The 18376-nt window shown below is 44.5% G+C and overlaps 1 long non-coding RNA gene across 3 annotated transcripts in view; it reads right to left on the bottom strand.

The window, feature by feature from the left end:
• Window positions 1–18376, bottom strand: part of LOC138569698 (uncharacterized) — an 86610-nt gene that overhangs the window by 39596 nt on the left and 28638 nt on the right. For all 3 annotated transcript variants that reach the window (XR_011303303.1, XR_011303301.1, XR_011303302.1), the window contains exons 3-4: window positions 4872–4987; window positions 4122–4248 (exon numbers count right to left, since the gene is read on the bottom strand). This is a non-coding gene — a long non-coding RNA (uncharacterized lncRNA). The remainder of the gene's footprint in view (window positions 1–4121; window positions 4249–4871; window positions 4988–18376) is intronic.

The raw sequence follows: 18376 nt of genomic DNA, 5'->3' as shown, positions 1-18376 counted from the left end.
GTGTGGGGGGTGGATGTATAGGTTGTCAGTGTTCCCAGGTCGAGTGTGTTTTAGCCGAAATGCTTAGAATGGGGACACATTAGTAATGGGACAGAATCCTATATTCTAAACACAAATGTATTTGAAAACACCTAGAATTGAAGCACAGCGATAGTGGGAGAGGTGCCTACGGTGGAAACACAGTGCTTACGGGACAGATAGCTACATTTGAAGCACACAGTATTTGAAGGAACCCCTAGAAATGTGGAAACGCTTAGAGTGTAGGCAACAGTGGTAATGTGACAGAAGCCTAGATTTGGAACGCACAAGTATTTGAAACATCTAGGTTTGGTGCGCATAGGTATTAGAACGCCTAGATTTTGAACACACAAGTTTCGGAACAGCACCTAGGTTTTGAAACACACAAGTCTTTAAATACACCTAGATTTGGTACGCACAAGTATTTGAAAACACCTACATTTGGAGTGCACATGTTTTTGAAATACACCTAGATTTGGACTGCACCAGTATTAGAACACAGAGGTTTTTAACACACAGGTATTTGAAACCACTTAGATTTGGAATGCACAAGTATTGGACACCACCTAGATTTGGAACACAAGTATTAGAACAGTACCCAGATTTGGAGCGCACAAGTATTTGATGCTACATTTAAAAAGACTGTCCCACCTTGCCTCTCTCCAGCTTGCTCCCTGGTCCTCCCCCAATCCTCTCTCCCATCTGCTGATTTTAATGCAGTGTTTCCACCCACTTCACCCCCACTCTGTACTCAGCTCCAGTTGCACTGCCCAGTACTACATCTTACCTTTCCCCAGATTTATTCGCCCCAGCCAAACTTCTTTCCTGCGGCACTCTTCTTCCAGGCTTGCTTCCTGTCCACCTTCTAGTGACTTCTCTTGCCCGCTGTGATGAATCTGATGGGGTCATCACTTCTTTCACAGCAGTGACCTCCCCCCATGTGGCCAGGGGATGGCAGCCGCTACCGGATCCTGAGGGTGGCTATATGGGGGGAGGACCACATGGGGGAGACAGCCTCCGGGAGAGTGCCAGAACCCTATTGGATGAGACATGGTATTCTTCCTTTTATTCTGAGTCACCCCATCCATGACTGATGCCTCAATAGCATATTGCTACACCTCCCCTCATTCACCAAGGAAGGGTATGGAAGAAAATCTGACAAGGGCTGTGTGTGAACCATCAAGACTTGACTTACCCTCCAGAACTCATGAAAATGTCTTTGCAGACTTTGACCAAAAGTTATCAAGAGCTAACTCACCTTTAAACACTTCTAAAGACTCTTAAACAAATTCCACCTATGTGGACTTTCACCCGCATAACCGCAAGAAAACTGAGACGAGTAAAAGGAGCTGAGTAATACAGTTCAAAAAAGACCAAGAGTACAGGCTGCACTCTAGTTGTTGGGAGCCCAGTCCTGTAGCTGGGAGATTTAAACCGCAGCCACAGTTGACAAGGACGTGCTGCTGGAAGGAGAAAGCTACTTCTCTCGTGACGCACTGAGAGACTGTGGAGCTGCAGAGGCCATTGTGGAGTCATCTGGCTCAGGATGACAGAAGTGGGAAGTGGGCTGTGAGAGGAGACACATTGCGAGAATTCCAGAAGCCATCACAGGGCTCCTGAGCATTTGCACGGTCAGAGCGGCAGAATTTTCTTTGATGAAGCAGAACGGAAAACCAAAGAGCCCAGCAGGAGTCACGGGAAGTGTATCGGCCAAGGAACAAAAGCGGCGAAACGGAGAGAAAAGCAAAATGACGCCAGCAAGAGCTGTTGAGTTCCCTAAAGGGAAGCAGGGACACCTGGGTGTACGGGCAGATATGCCTAAAACGAATGAATGTAAAACATGAGAATGAAAGACTTGAAAGAGAAGGAAATACTGAACCCATTACAAAAAAGGAAAGCAAACAAGAAGTAAGAGACATTAAGTTTGGCAAGTGTATGCAATACACATTGAAGAAAAGCCCTGACAGGATAGTGTACCAGATCGGTGCTTGGTTAGATAAAGTAGACTCAAGAGAATATTACATTTAAAAGTGTGCGCAGAGCACACAGGAAGAAAAGACCTAACAGGGGAGTAAACACGGCAATTGCAAGAGTGTAAAGAAAGCCCTGGAAGATAGTATACCAGGTAATTGGAAGAGTGTAAAGAAAGCCCTGGCAAGACAGTACCTCAAGCAATTTCAAGGGAGTTAAAGAAAGCCCTGGAGGGAGAGTATACCGGGCAAGAACAAGCATGCCTACAAAGGAAATTCCTGGTAGATCAACACACAACAGACAAAGACAAAGTGAACAGTGTATAAAGAATACATCAGCAAAAAAGGGGTCATGAAAAGGATATTTCAGAACAACCCAAAAACTGTGTAAACTAAGGCAAGAGAATATTACCTTTGAAAGTGTGTACAGAGCAAATGAAAAGAAAGCCATGGCAGTGGAGAAAACCAGGCAAGTGCATACGGGAAAGTCCTGGTAGGGGAATACAACAAGTGAAGATAAGTTGAACAGTATACAAGAAATATATCAACAAAAAGGGGTTCTCAGAATGATATATCAGGACCAGCCAAAGGTTGCGTGAAACAAAGGAAACAAGAAGTGAAAACCTGGCAGGAGCGTACACCAGGGATTCTAATAAGATAAGCATGAAGAGCCAAGTTGTTTTTGTGGAACAGTTGCATTGTGAATTAAGAGCAATTCAAGGAACTGATTTTGATAAGCATACAACAGAAGGAAGGGAAATCCAGGGAAAGGGAACTAACCTCTGGAAGAAGGAAATCTGTCCCTCTGGAACTTTTGTGTTGGGAGTTACACATTCTTCTTTTGAACATTTATAAAACACTTAAAGCCAAAGACATTACCCCATTCAGCTTATATTTATTTTGTTAGAGTGTGAGGGCCAGAATAGAATTTTGAACACATGACGGTTTTTCTTTGGGCATCTTAACTCTGACAGACTCTTAGTTTTGTTTTTAGGTAGGGAAACACCTCTAGTGCAGGGACAGAAAGGCATTTCCCCACCCCCTTTTTCTTTGAATAAAAGTCTTTAACCAAAACTGTGAAACCCTTGTCTCCAAGTCTCATTCCTGGCTCCTCACACCGCCCTCTCTGTTGTATTCGCTGCACGGCCAGCTTTGTGCGCAGTACAGCGCCAGTAAGGTGTGCTATGCATGCAATACTATGCATGCAATTGAAATACCACAGTCAGCCAATAACTGGACTCATAAAATGGTATGCAAGAAAAGTCATATATTAAAGGCATGCATGAAGCTAAGCAAAACGTATTATGATGCTTGAAATTAAATAAATGCTAATTGTTGTATTACGACTGCTTCTAGAAACTTATTATGCAGAATACCCAACCTATAGTTACCCAGTTCCTAACGTCCATGTTTGGCCAGTGGTCATGCTGGGCAATTGCATCACAAGTCTTATTAATGCCACAGAGGGCACCTATCCCACTGCCATGGAAATGTTTAAATATTGCTTGTGCCTTTTCAGCACTAGACACCACTTTTTCTGAAGTTGCTGTGCCGTCCCTTTTAACAGTAACATGTAACATGACACAAATCTCCACCTGTAGAGAGGAATAATGGCAACATAGATGAGGATGAGACAGTATTGTGTACGTGCAGGATATATAATGTATATAAAATGCCATGTAGGTGGCTGCTTCACCATTTACAATCACAGAATTGATTTAAAGAATAATCTTTCTTTTTGTGATGTTTGTTCATCTATTGCTTTTATTCAGTATACATTTGAAAAATAATTGATCATTACTAAAGCGCACACACAAATCTACATATTTTAAAAATGATTGTGCATTGGTAGATGCATATATTTAAATGTGAACAAGGATGTTTTAGGACATGTCATGAATGGTTCCATGAAAGCTACTGAGCAATATGGTTGCGATTTACATGTCTGAGAGTTGGATTGTGAAATATTTAATGATTGATGTGTCAGAAATTAGAGTGGCAAAAGACAATGTTGTTAAGTACTGCAGTTGATTGAACTGGTGATTGCTCCTTGTTTTGAGCCTCAGTTTCATTGTCATTCAAATAAATATGAAAGAGCAGGTTTAAAATAGAAATATGGAAAAAAGATTTTACCTGATCATTCAGAATTTGAGGCTCTTCTTCGAATTGTGAGCTTTCCTGACTTTGTGGCACCTAATGGATAGGTCTTACTTGACTTGTAATCAATGATTTATTTTTTTGGGGCGGGGGGATCCATTATCTAAAAGAAAACATTGAAATTATGGTGCAGGTGGAATATGGGAAACATGAGCATATGCAACCAATAATGCATCCACCATGCAGGGTACAAAAACGTACTTAAATACAGGATTGAAAGCACGGAGCAGTCATGAATGCCCCCCACCATCGACTCCACCCCATTCCACGCCACCTGTGATTAATCCTATGGATCCCTCGGCCAGGGAAAGGCAGATGCTTCCTGATCGTGACCTTGGGGGTGGTGCTCTGCGGGAGGATCACCTGGGAGTTAAAGGGGCTCAGGGAGGTGAGAGGAGCCAATGGGGTGAGACACAGTATTTATCTTCCTCAGGCAGGTCCTGAGAGAGTCTTTGTGGTTGATTCTTCCTGTTGCAGAGGTCGCTTGCCTAGGAAAATGTAATTGTTCAGAGTGTGGGCAGCGGGAAGCAGCAGTAGGGAGGATGTGCTCCCTCTTTGGAGGTCCCAGCTGGCTGGGTTGCACCTGGCCCTCTCAGAAGCAGAGGAGGCTCCATTCCTCAGTGGCATGAGCGGAGGAGGACCAGAGGAGGCTGTCTACCTGACCACAAGGAGTCACTAGTACCGAAGACCTGTGAACACTGAACAAAGCGTAATTGAGCAACTTACCCGGCGAGTTCCCAGCTTGCACTCCGGAGCGCTCCAACACTCTCCGCGTGTTCATGGCAAACCGCTTCACTTGTGAGTGAGTGAAAGCAGCCGTAACAGTAATTTTGAATACCGAACTATACAAAACCAACAAAAGTGGCGACTGTTAAAACAAAGTGACTGTATAAAATAAGCACATGAACAGTCCAAAAGCCTATATACAATACCAATATAACAAACCATACTCAATGCAAGCGGGTAATACTGAGAGGCTTAATGATTGTGAGACTTACTGCTTATGTGCAATGACACATAGATCGTCAGGTGATAGAAACCTACATTGCAAAAGCCAAGACAGAGGAAAAGTGAGACTATCTGTTGATCATTATTTGGCTGTTGGTACAGAGAGGAAAGAAAAGTGGCAAACAGGCTGCCCTTCTGGAGAAGGTTATCCAGAGGGAGAGGAGCATAGTTGTCAAGAAGTCTTAACAAGCACTCATGTGGTGTCTTGCTTCTCTGCAACTCGTTTAAAGTTTGATGCTGAAGAAGCCGAATGAAGATGTTGTTATTCTAAGTCTGAAGTTACCACTGAAGCACTTTTCCGTTTTGCTGTTGAAGAAGTAGACGGACAGGCGAGTATACCCGTAGGGTAGAAGTTGTTGCCTACAAGAGCCTGGCAAAGGAATGAGCCAGGTAGTAGTTGGTGCACGTGCTGAACTGTGGTTCTAACAGAAACAACTCATGTTGATTAGTGACATTTGAAGAAGAATTGTAAGAGCTGGTTAAAGAAAAAATACAATTCTTTCTGAAACCAATATTGCAGTAAACCATTCTAACAAAGACATTTGTTGTTGCTACAAAGGTGAAACTTGTTCTTACTCCAGGAGGAGGTGGAATAGTTTATTTCTTTTTGAAACCAACCGCTTTGACAATTATCCTGGCAAAGACATTTGTTACTTGTTGCTTACTTGGAGAAGCCAAATGTGAAACAGTTCTTATCGTATGCATTGTTAAATTGCCATTTATTTCCTTTTGGCTTTATATGTTGTACAAGTGTGAGGGTCAGATATCCTTGTGTTAGAGTGTTTCCAGTTTATTTTAGGCAGGGAAATCCTCGTCAGGGTAGGGGTAGTGAGGCGTTTGTCCAACCTGTTCATTTAATAAAATGGCTAAAGTTGAAAACTCTTTACAAAGTTGTCCGCCTCACATTTCTGACTTGTCACACTACCCAGGGTCCTGTCAATCTTCCCCACTGGGCCCTATGCCTTAAATATAACACAGATCTTCAAGTGAAACAATTTGTAGCCCCCAAAGAGGATATGTAGAATTCCCATGCTAATTGGAATGTCGGAATGTAGCGATTCCCCCTCTGGCAATCTGTTACAAGATCTCAGAACCATGTGCAGTACTGCTCAGAAACAAGCAAACTTTGACCAAATATACCCCGCCACAAGTTTCCACTTTCATTGCCCCAGTTACAAAAATGGGGACATAATCCCCCTCTGATTGCCTCTCACTGCTACCTCTTAATCATGCCAAGCCTGCACGTACCCCAAAATTGAAAAAAGTGGCTATGGTTAGATTCTACAAAGTCTTAGGAATGCTGCCCCCCATGGTCCCCTGTCTGTGCACTCTGTCGGTAAGTTAGTGTGTTCCATTAAAAAATAAATTGCATTTAATTAAAGTAAATAAGCAGTCTCACTCCGCAGCGACAATCCCTACACATAGCTGTTGCCCAGGTGACTGCGGATTAGGCTGTTTTGAGTGCAGAAATGGGTGCCCACTTTCCGATTTCAGTACGGGGTGAGATTTTGTTCATTTTGCATATACTAACTCCTTAACACCAATCCCGTAAATGTATCAAGATTTGCACCAAAAAGTTAAGACTTTAAAGTAGTTAGTTAAAACATGGAATTATGTTATAAGGTGGCTAAAGGTGCATAGCATAGAAAACTGTAAATTCTCCTGCATAAATTGAACAAAAGTATCTCTGTGCCAGGGGTGGATTTAACAGTCGAACAAGGGACAAGGGACAAATGCCCACAGGCGTCGCTTGTTCTGCCTCTCTCACATCCAAGCCAAACAGCTAGGTGTACACATGGGCTTCCTGTGAGACCCTATTTTTTTAACATGTCTCATCATTAGGCTGTAAGGAATCGACCATTTGCATGGTGGGCGTGCGCTCACCTGGGCATTTTTGAAATGTTTAAATGGAATGATGGTAGACCAACCTCCGAAATAAATGAGGGGCTAATCAACACACATTTTCCTATGCTCACACCACGACAAAAGCAAAGCCCATTGTACTCTTGCATGGACTCAGCCTACAGGCACAGTCTGCCGCCGTCATAATTAGTTGGAATGTGATCCCAGTGCTCTTTATGTCAACATAGAGTTCAGCCATTTTAGTTCTGGGGCACACCTTGTTCTTGTTCTCATCCCTTTACCTTTCCTGTTCCAAAGCACTCTCGTTATGACCTCACGCATACCGAAGATTTTTGGCAGAGACCCCAGGATTGGTTCACTAAGGTAGGCTTAGCCTAGACCAATCACTGCGGCCCACCTGGATTTAAAAGAGGGTTGCGCTCCTCTTTTGGAAGATCATCTGAAGACTTCACAAGAAGTAAGAAAGAGGAACTCAACCTTGGACCCTTGCTGAAGCTACAGTCTGCCTTACATCTTTTGCCAGTGAAGGAAGACCAGGATATCCCTCCCCTAAACTTCTCCCACAGAACAGAGGGAGAAAAGAACTTAGGACCCTCCAGCCTCTCCAGAACCGGTATCAAGTGAGCACACAGTGTGCCCTGCTAGGCTCTGCAGCAAGCTACCTGGTTTAGGGAGTGCCAGAAGGTCGGTCTCTGAACAAACAACCAAGGACAAGACAGCTGCCTGCAACACACTCCACAGCTGTGGGCCATCTGCCTTAAAGGACGACACGACCCATTCAGGAAACTGGGAGGAGTGCCTCGACGAGCATCTAGTGCAGTCCGCCTTAAAGGACATGTTCGAGCCAGTCGAGTTCCTCGATCCACAACAGACTACAACGCTGACCGTTGTCAAGTTGCAGTCGCTTAAAGATATACGAGACATTTCGACCAGTGCTTCAGAACCACCGAACAGCCCTGAGTCGATGATTCCTGATCCCGAGTTAAAGTGTAGGCCAGCCTGCAGCTGTTCGGCCAGCTCGGCTCGCTGAACTGTCTTGCCCCCTGATGCCCACAGCTGACTCCCATCTCGAACTCTGTCACAGAAGCCTGCAAATCACTCTGAAGTCAACTCGACCCTGTTGCGCACCAACAACACCAACAGCAAAAGGTACACTGTGGTTCTGTCCCCGAGCACCTTCCCAGATAGTGCATAGAGATATTTTAAATCACATTTTCCCCTTTTGCTGAAGCCAAGAAACCCTTATCACATATTGTGGTTATTAACCATACCAACCACCCACCTGTCAGTATCCAGCGTGCATCCCTTTTCCTTCTTAGAACTGTCTGTCTTATGCATTCCTTTAAGTGTGAGTTGTATTTTGTAGGTTTGATAGATTCTCTGATGTGTAATAATAATGTAGACATCTATATACAACCTTGACTGGGCACTCCTTTTATCATTGGGCAATAATTGTATTTTTGCTGTGTTGCAACTAACCAACAATCAACGACCTTTAGAGGAGATAAGCCTGCCGTTCCGCTGACATTACCAAAATTGAAGAAAGAGCTTTATAATTTTAATTGTATGCTTGTTTAATCCAATCTGTTCAGATCCATTCTGGTGTATTAGAGGTGTGCGGCTGATTGATGGTTTTATAAACCGATATTCACCACTGGTACCCCATAATTTGATTAGTCACTCAGACCATTTACACCGGAAAGTGATTAGTGATGGAAACAGGTAACTGGCAGCGGCCATTGCTGTGGCACTTTTTACTTTGACTTATACAAGGCTTTACTAAGCAATTTAAGCGTGATAGTTGGATTGTTAGAAATGATGGGGCAAAGAACACGCTGCAAGCTTGCATTTCACTTTGTGTCTGCGGAAGAATTTTTTTGTAGCTTCTTATTAATTTTCAATCTGCTGGAGCCAGCCATATATGCTGACTGAATGTGTTGAGTGTGCACTCTACTTCTGGGTGAGTTCTGGTTCTACTCGGGAAGTGACTGAGTTCCGTTTCTCTTCGCCCAAGGAAAGACATGGTTAACCGGCTATAGACTGAAAAGGTTTTAAAATACCCAAAGAATCTGTGGTGCTCAATATGCCATGTAAAGCTACTAACTAAGTCATACAACTTAAGGAAGAATAAACTACCCTGCAAGGTAGGACACCCCCTAGAATCAATATTGAAGAACTCGGAGGGCGGAAAATAACTTCCACTCCCACCAGCGAGGTGAATGGCAATCAGCCGGTACTAACCAAGGTGATCAGAGGGTTGTATACGAATTGTTCGAACTACAATTGTTCGAATCACAATTGACCGAATTGTGAAGGTCAATTGTTACATGTTACATATATGCGGGGGAAACCCCCCACAATCCCTATATATATATATATATATATGGTCAATTGTGCAAAGGTCAGCTTTCAGTCAAATAGGTCATTCGAGCAATTGTGTTCGAACAATTTGGGTAATACCGGTCAGAGGGAAAATCATCTCTTTTTTCCAGCCTGAAGCTGGTAATTCAGCTGCAGAGATCTCAAGGGGTGGGCAGGAAGCAGCTAGGACCACCACTGTTGAAACATCAGAAGTTCAGAACAGCTGTAATGGCTCCTTTACAGATAACAACTTGCTATTCAAGCTTTTGTATTCTATGCAAAATAATGCAGCAGCCATTGCTACTAATGCTGCTTCAGTTGCGATTACGATCGTACCGACCTCTGAAGTTGTGATACCGTCAGTAACCTGTCAGAACACCATCCAACGCTTATCTACCACCGTGGAGCTATACGCAGATTCAGAGAATGCGGAAAGCTTGAGTGTGGATAGCGAAGAGTCCTCAGGCGCTGCCTCGAACATGGCAATGCTTCAATTTGCAGTTAAAATTCGACTTCGACTTTGCAGTAGAATTCATGAGGAGGTGAACCTGTATGGTGGGTCAGTGATGCAACTTGAGACTTATAGGTGTCAAAATCAGATACAATTTAGATGTTAAATTTGACATTGCTCTCAAATCCTGTTGTGATAAATGTGAAGGTGCTCCTGAAGCCAATTCTGTAAGGGGTAGAGGTTTGTTTGTTTTATTGATTTATAAAGGATGCCACACACTAGGGTATCTGGGCGCATTACAAGGCAGCTTGGATGCAAAAAATTAATACATAACAGTAAAGGTCATGGCAAGGAAGACTGGATACATACAATACAGAGATGAGACTAGATACATACAATAAAAACATGAGAACGAAGAAGGTGTAGTCAAGTCAGGTTGAGGGCAATTACAATGACAAAAGAGCATATGTGTAGGTGTAGTAAGCAGTGTTCCTGATTGAAATGAAAAATGTTCGAGGGTGGGAGCGGCTTATGGGATTACTGCCTGCAAGAGCAAATCCGGGAGAGTGAATTTGTAAAGTGATGTCATGGAATACACAGGGCCATAGACACTTTGAGTAAAAATGGCTCAGTAGGCGAAATAATATCTTTGTCCTGCAGGAGACTTGGCTGTAGGTACCTCTGTATATTGATGGCTTTCGAGTCTTCCAGATATTTGCCAAGAACGGCCCCCTGGAGGGTTAATAGCTGGGTGATATATACTCTTCCGGATGGGATAAAACACCAGTAAGACAGTTTTCAGATTTGAACAGATTTTTATTTGAAGCTCTAATAAAAATCCAATTTGTTAAACAGTTTTCTTTAATCAGATGGCGAGGTAGAGGACATTTTGAGTCTCTTCAAGTAATAGTTTGGCTTAATACTTGACTCTCTGTCGAAATCCCTTTTTTCTTTTCTCAAGAATTACCTCTTCACCCAACAGGTTCACTCTGTTTATTCTAGAGGCTCTGTTTTCACAGTCTTGAAACAGCCCGGCCTCTCCTTACTTATTTCATAAGTCTTTAAGGCTTGATACTCTCAACACTGTAGGATAAGAAAGTTCAAAAGAGAAGGATGCTCCCATTTTGCACTTTTCAACGCTTTCCAAACTCATTCTCTCTGGTGTGTTGTTTTATCTGTAAGCACTGGTTCCCTCTCCTGGATAAACGTAGACAGTCTCTCTCCCCAACGACAGGCTAGCGTGGCTCACACCCTTCGCTACGTTCCCCACTCACTTGCGCTACATTGCTGCAGATCAGATGGAAGTTCGGTGTCAGCTAGGCGACTCCTTCAGATCGATCCTCCTCTCCTTCTAACCCAGCGTCCTTCGGTGGGCTGTTTCTTCAGCCCCGCCTTCTCAGCCAATCATTTTTCGGCTTGCCTCCAACAGCTGTTCCATGGCACGTAACGACGTGTATTACAGCCTTCCCTCTTCGGCCCTCTTCTATGAGTTCCCGACGGAGAACTCCTCCCACACGTCGGTGGGGGTCAGAAGAGCGGCTGCTCGCTTTCTTCTCCCAATACAGTAGAAGCTAACTTTTCGCCCGTTCGTACCACATCTGATATGTTATGTATTTTTCTTCAATCTACCGGCTCCCCGCTCACAGCTGGGCTGCTTCTCCTTCCCTCAAGCACAACAGGTGCAAAAGCGTACGGGCACAACTGGCGCCAAGGATCATTCAGGCACAACAGGTGCAACAACTTCGTAGCAAGTCTTTTATCATAGTATTCTTTCAATAGGCCCACTCGTACGTTGGTCCATCTTCCGCCGCCAGCTCCTGAAACAACAACAACATATCCCCAACCGTCAGTATTAGAGAAATCGACCTCTCTTTTCCACCTCTCATTCCATTGGCTTAACCTCGCTGTCACTCAAGTGCCCACCCCCTCTATGACATCAGCCTAATGCTCTAGGATTGCTGTAATGCTGGGTCAGCCCGGAATTCCCTAGTGTCAGATCTCTCTCCTGTCTCTTCACTTCATCACAGACCTCTCCTTCTGGGCTCTTACGTTCGGGAAGAGCTGGAATTCTGGATAAAAAATCTGCTGTGCCATCTTCCGTCCAGGGCGATGAATAGTTTTAAATGAGTATGGCTGTAGGGACAAGAACCACCTTAAAATTCTAGGATTTGTATCCTTATTCCTGGAGAGCCAGACTGGGGGAGCATGATCTGTAACTAAAGTAAAAGGTCTTCCTAGCAAATAGTACCTTAAAGCTTCTACTGCCCATTTCACCGCCAGACACTCCTTCTCAATAGTAGCATAACCCAACTCATGAGGCAATAGCTTACGACTTATAAACAAAATGGGTCTTTCCTTTGCGACCTTATTCTGGAATAGTACAGCTCCTAGTCCAAACCCTGTGGCATCGGTATGTAAAAAAAAGGCATCTCAAAATCAGGACATTGTAACATTGCCTCGCTCGAGAGAGCATGTTGAAGCCCATTAAATGCTCTCTCCATCCCTTCAGTTCTCCAATTTATTTGGTGGATATTAGATTTCTTCAGTAGATCAGTCAAGGGAGCTGCAATCGTTGAGAAATGCAGAATGAAACGTCTGTAGTAACCCACAAAACCTAGAAAAGCTCTCACTTGTCTAGGATTGGCAGGAAACTGTAACCGTTGTATTGCTTCTAGTTTCTCCTGCTGTGGTTTAATTAGACCCTGTCCGACCACATAACCAAGATATTTAGTATGAAAATTCGCTATATGGGACTTCTTCAGATTAATGTGTAGTCCTGCTTTCTGTAGAGTACTCAGAACGGCCTCCAGATGACTATGATGACCTTTGCCAATTCGGACTGTACACAATGATGTCATCTAAATATGCCCCTACATAACCTTCATGTCGTTTGATTAGAAAATTCATCAAACGTTGGAATGTTGCAGGAGCTCCATGAAGGCCAAATGGTAATACCATAAACTGGTATAGGCCGGCAGGTGTGGCAAAGGCCGTTTTCTCTTTATCTGCCGGATTTAGTGGGATTTGCCAATATCCTTTGGTTAAATATATCGTCGTTAAAAACTTGGCCTTTCCTAACCTCTCTAATAGTTCCTCTATTCGCGGCATGGGGTATGCATCAAATTTTGATATTTCATTCAACCTCCTAAAGTCCATACAAAACCTTGACGTTCCATCCGGCTTGGGTACAAGCACCAGAGGAGAACACCATTCACTATATGACGGTTCAATCACCCCCAATTTAAGCATCTCCTGAACTTCTTGATTTACAGCCTGTACCCTAGCTTCTGGAATTCTGTATGGCCGAAGTCGCAACTTCTCTCCTGGAACTGTTTGTATATGATGACAGGTTAACTTTGTCCTCCCGGGTATGGATGAAAAGATCTCTCCATAATTTCCTATTAAGGCCGAAAGCTCAATCTTCTGACTTACACTCAATTCCGAATTGATATTCAATGCTTCTTTTCCAACCTTCTCTCTGGTGGGAGGGGAACAATCTTCCGTCGTTCCCTCCACATTTATCATGGCAATCATCGGTGCAGGGTCTATCCACTTCTTTAGCATGTTGATATGGTATGTCTGTAACAGAAACTTCCTTTCGGGCTGGCGTACCCTATACGTCACTGGGCCAAGGACTTCCTCGATGGTATAAGGCCCTCTCCATGAAGCGAGCATCTTGTTTTCCGAAGTAGGTAGAAGAACAAGAACCTGGTCACCCACTTGAAAGCTTCTCATACATGTTTTCTGGTTGCAATAATATTCTTGGTTAACCTGAGCTTGTTGGAGATGACTTTGTGCCACTGCTTGAAGCTTCTCAAATTTTTCCTTCAACTGCATGGCATACTCTGTAAGAGTGATTTCCGGGTGGGGTTGCTCTTCCCAACATTCTCTCAGGATATCTAAAAGCGTTCCGACTGGTCTGCCAAACAAAAGCTCGAACGGGGCAAACCCGGTGGAAGATTGTGGGGTATTTCTCAAGGTCATCAGGATCCACGGAATTAGTCTATCCCAATTACGCTCTCCAGGCACCATGGTTTTCCTTAGTATTTGTTTTATGGTCTGGTTGCACCTTTCTACCAGCCCATCGGTTTGTGGGTGATATACTGCTGTCTTAATCTGCTTTATGTGTAGAGTCTCACATACCTGTTTTTATACCATGGACATAAAATTGGTACCCCTGTCCGTTATAATTTCTTTGGGGATACCGACCCTTGCAATAAAGGGAACTAAAACGTCACATATTTGTTATGCATTAGTAGTGCGTAGGGGAAAAGCCTCAGGATATTGGGTAGCATAGTCCACGATCACCAGTAAATACTTATGACCCCTGCTTGTAGGGTCTAGTGGACCGACTATATCCATCCCGATCCTATGAAAAGGCTCCAATATCAGCGGCATAGTCTGCAGCGGTACTTTCTTGATATTAACCTTGTTTTTCTTTTGACATTCAGGACACTGTTGACAGAAACATGCTATTTGGCCGTACACTCCTGGCCAAAAGAACCTATCAAGGATCTTCTGAGTAGTCTTCTCTACTCCTAGATGACCCTCCCCTATCTGTAGATGTTCAACTTCCAGCACCGATCTAGTATACTTGCTGGGTACTAGGAGTTGTTGAATTAGTTCTTCGTCTTGCCCGATGACTACACGATAATACAGCCCCTGATTTTTAATGAGGTATGGGCCCTTCCCTCCTTGGTTTTTCCCCACAGACGTTCTAGCATTTCTTAATAACGGGTCCAGTTCTTGGGCTCTGCGGAAACTGTCACCTTCTTCTTCAATTTTCCAGTCTACAACAGCGGGACACATTTCTGGCTATCCATTCATGTTTCTCCTTCCTTTTCTTTAAGCGGCTCTTCCTACTTCTAGTGGAGCTCGGTTCGGGATTTTGGTCGTAGACGGGCGCCTCTTCTAACCACTGCTGTTCAAGCTTCTTTATGATGCATGATAAGCCAGGAACATTAGATCCTACGAGGAGGGGCTCCGGGAGCACCGGCATCACAGCTGCGCGTATCCCCATCTCTTCCCCTGCAATCTTTAACTGGATTTTTTTGATTGGGTAAGTCTTAACATCACCATGCACACAGCGAATAGGCATGGTATCATTCGTTTCGGGCACACCACCTACCAGTTCGGGGTTGACGGAGGTCTGCTAGCTGCTGGAATCAATCAGAGCCCTGGTTGGACGACCTTCTACTTCAGCGTCACACACATAAGGGTAAATTGGCTTTGCTTCGACGACCACCTCAACTTGATTGTTTTCCTTGGTTATCTCAAGTAACCCCACATCCATTGGCTCGGTCTTGCCCCTCTTTGGACACAAGCGAGCCAGATATCCCCATTCCGCACACTCAAAAATTGTGGATCTCGGGTGCTAAGACTAGGGGGTCTGGAGACAGATGTTGATGGGAAGCCTTCGCTGGGAGGATGTAGCTTTTGACCCTCCCACTCTGGTTTCCGGATTATTGAGTTTGGCCATCTTGAGCTACTAGGGGGTGTAGGGCCACTCACCGACGAACCGGATATCCCCTTCTGGTTTACTGGATAACTTAACAGCTTCCCCTGGCCGGCCTTTTGATAAGCGGAGGCGATATTCACTGCCTCGACCAGGGTGGGTCGATAATGTTGCCGGACCCATCGCTGTATTGGAAGGGGAAGTGCCTCGAGGAATTGCTCCAACACGATTCTCTCTGACATCTCATGGACTGTAGAAGTTGTCGTCTGCAACCATTTGTATCCTATTTCCTTCACCCGATAATATAGTTGTCTCCTCAGGTAGTAGCCGGATCTCTCGGAACTTGATTCTGTAGGCCTCCACGTCATGCCCAAGCCTTTCCAGGACAGCACGCTTCATATCTCCATACGGGGGGTCTCCAACTGGATTAGCTGCCTGGTATGCGCTCTGCATCTCCCCTGTCATTAGAGGGGCAATGAAATGGCACCATATTTCTGCAGGCCATTGGGCATTCCGAGCCACTCTCTCGAAGTTTACGAAAAAGTGTGCTGGATCTTCTCCTGGCGTGAACTTCTGTAGCACTGAAGTTGGTACCTGAGGATGGCTTTTCATGCTGGCAGTTTCCAACAATTGGGCCTGATGTAGTTGCATGGCCGGTTGGAACACTTGTCGGTCCGCCTGAACCTGTTGTGCCTGTAATTGGAGTGCCTGTTGGAGTAACTGTTGGCCTCCTCCATGGTGTTCTAAGTTTATCCCACCGCTGCCACCAAATGATATATACTCTTCCGGGCGGGATAAAACACCAGTAAGACAGTTTTCAGATTTGAACAGATTTTTATTTGAAGCTCTAATAAAAATCCAATTTGTTAAACAGTTTTCTTTAATCAGATGGCGAGGTAGAGGACATCTGGAGTCTCTTTAAGTAATAGTTTGGCTTAATACTTGACTCTCTGTCGAAATCCCTTTTTTCTTTTCTCCAGAATTACCTCTTCACCCAACAGTTTCACTCTGTTTATTCTAGAGGCTCTGTTTTCACAGTCTTGGAACAGTCCGGCCTCTTTTTACTTATTTCATAAGTCTTTAAGGCTTGATACTCTCAACACTGTATGATAAAGTTCAAAAGAGAAGGATGCTCCCCATTTGGCACTTTTCAACACCTTCCAAACTCATTCTCTCTGGCGTGTTGTTTTATCTGTAAGCACTGGTTTCCTCTCCTGGATAAACGTAGACAGTCTCTCTCCCCAACGACAGGCTAGCGTGGCTCACACCCTTCGCGACGTTTCCCACTCACTTGCGCTACATTGCTGCAGATCAGCTGGAAGTTCGGTGTCAGCTGGGCGACTCCTTTGGATCGATCCTCCTCTCCTTCTAACCCAGCGTCCTTCGGTGGGCTGTTTCTGCAGCCCCGCCTTCTCAGCCAATCACTTTTCGGCTTGCCTCCAACAGCTGTTCCATGACGCGTAACGACGCGTATTACAGCCTTCCCTCTTCGGCCCTCTTCTATGAGTTCCCGACAGAGAACTCCTCCCACACGTCGGTGGGGGTCAGAAGGAAGAGCGGCTGCTCGCTTTCTTCTCCCGACACAGTACAAGCTAACTTTTCCCCCGTTCGTACCTCATCTGATACGTTATGGATTTTTCTTCAATCTACCGGCTCCCCGCTCACAGCCGGGCTGCTTCTCCTTCCCTCAAGCACAACAGGTGCAAATGCGTACGGGCACAACAGGCGCCAAGAATCATTCAGGCACAACAGGTGCAACGACTTCGTAGCAAGTCTTTTATCATAGTATTCTTTCAATAGGCCCACTCGTACGTTGGTCCATCTTCCGCCGTCAGCTCCTGACACAACAACAACATATCCCCAACCGTCAGTATTAGATAAACTGACCTTTCTTTTCCACCTCTCATTCCATTGGCTTAACCTCGCTGTCACTGAAGTGCCCACCCCCTCTATGACATCAGCCTAATGCTCTAGGATTGCTGTGATGAGCCCGGAGTTCCCTAGTGTCAGATCTCTCTCCTGTCTCTTCACTTCATCACACTGGGGTAAAATATAATCGCAAATCTACACATTTTTATTTTATTTATTTACATTTATAAAGTGTGCAAACAGCCCGGGGGCATTGAGGGGCTCTTACAAGGAGATGACTTAGTTACGCGAGGCATAGATCATACATTTTACGTGATGCATAATCACACATTTTACAAATCAGGATGAGAGGCATTTTGACAGTCATAGAGCAGTTACAACCATATAGCTTTGGCATAGTAAAACATAGGTGAAAAGCTGTATTTTAATGGCTTTGCGGAAAGCTAGGTGGGATGTTTATGCTCTGAGGTGTGCAGGGAGAGAGTTACATTGCAAGGCAGCAATGAATGGGAAGCTTGAGCCACCTGCTCTGGATCTTTTGACTTTTAGTACTGTGATGAGGTTGGCGTAAGGTGTCGCGATTGGTCTGGCAGCGGCAGGTTTGTGTATTCTTTGTGTGAGGTATAGGGGGGCTGTGTGATTGAAGCATTTGTGGGTAAGAGCCAGGGTTTTAAAGAGGATATGCTCTTTAATGGGGAGCCAGTGGGCTTCTCTCCTGACAGCAGAGATATGATCCCTTCTGGGGGTACCTGTGGCTGAACGGAGCACATTATTTTGAATAGTCTGGAGCTTTTCCATGAGATGTCCCTACAAAAAGGGCATTGTAGTATTCGAGTCGGGATCCGGTTTTAGCTCTTGCTATGGTAAGGCAATTGCCCTTGGGTAGGAAAGGTTTGGCTGCATTAAACAGTTTGGTGCGGTATGCTGCGGCCGAGGCAATGGTGTTGACCGGTATACACCTAGAGCTTAATGGTGTGGATAATGTACTGGCTGTTGAGGTGTCTGAAAACTTGATTAAACGTTTATCAATTATAAATGTTTATGATCCCTGGGTGCAATGCAAACAGATTCAATTTTCAAGTGCATAAACTCGATAATGGCGACTTGGTGCTGTGGAATTAAAGATGATAGGATTCTGGTGGGTGGGGACATAAATGCCAAATGCAGGGACAGCAATTTATGTGTGCCATGCAGAAACGGGGCTAGAAAAAGCATACCTCCTCA

This window comes from Ambystoma mexicanum, chromosome 2q (assembly GCF_040938575.1).
Source record: "Ambystoma mexicanum isolate Mex_15411 chromosome 2q, UKY_AmexF1_1, whole genome shotgun sequence".
Taxonomy (NCBI): domain Eukaryota; kingdom Metazoa; phylum Chordata; class Amphibia; order Caudata; family Ambystomatidae; genus Ambystoma; species Ambystoma mexicanum.
Note: the sequence above shows the minus strand (reverse complement) of the source record. Positions and strands in the feature narration are given on the sequence as shown.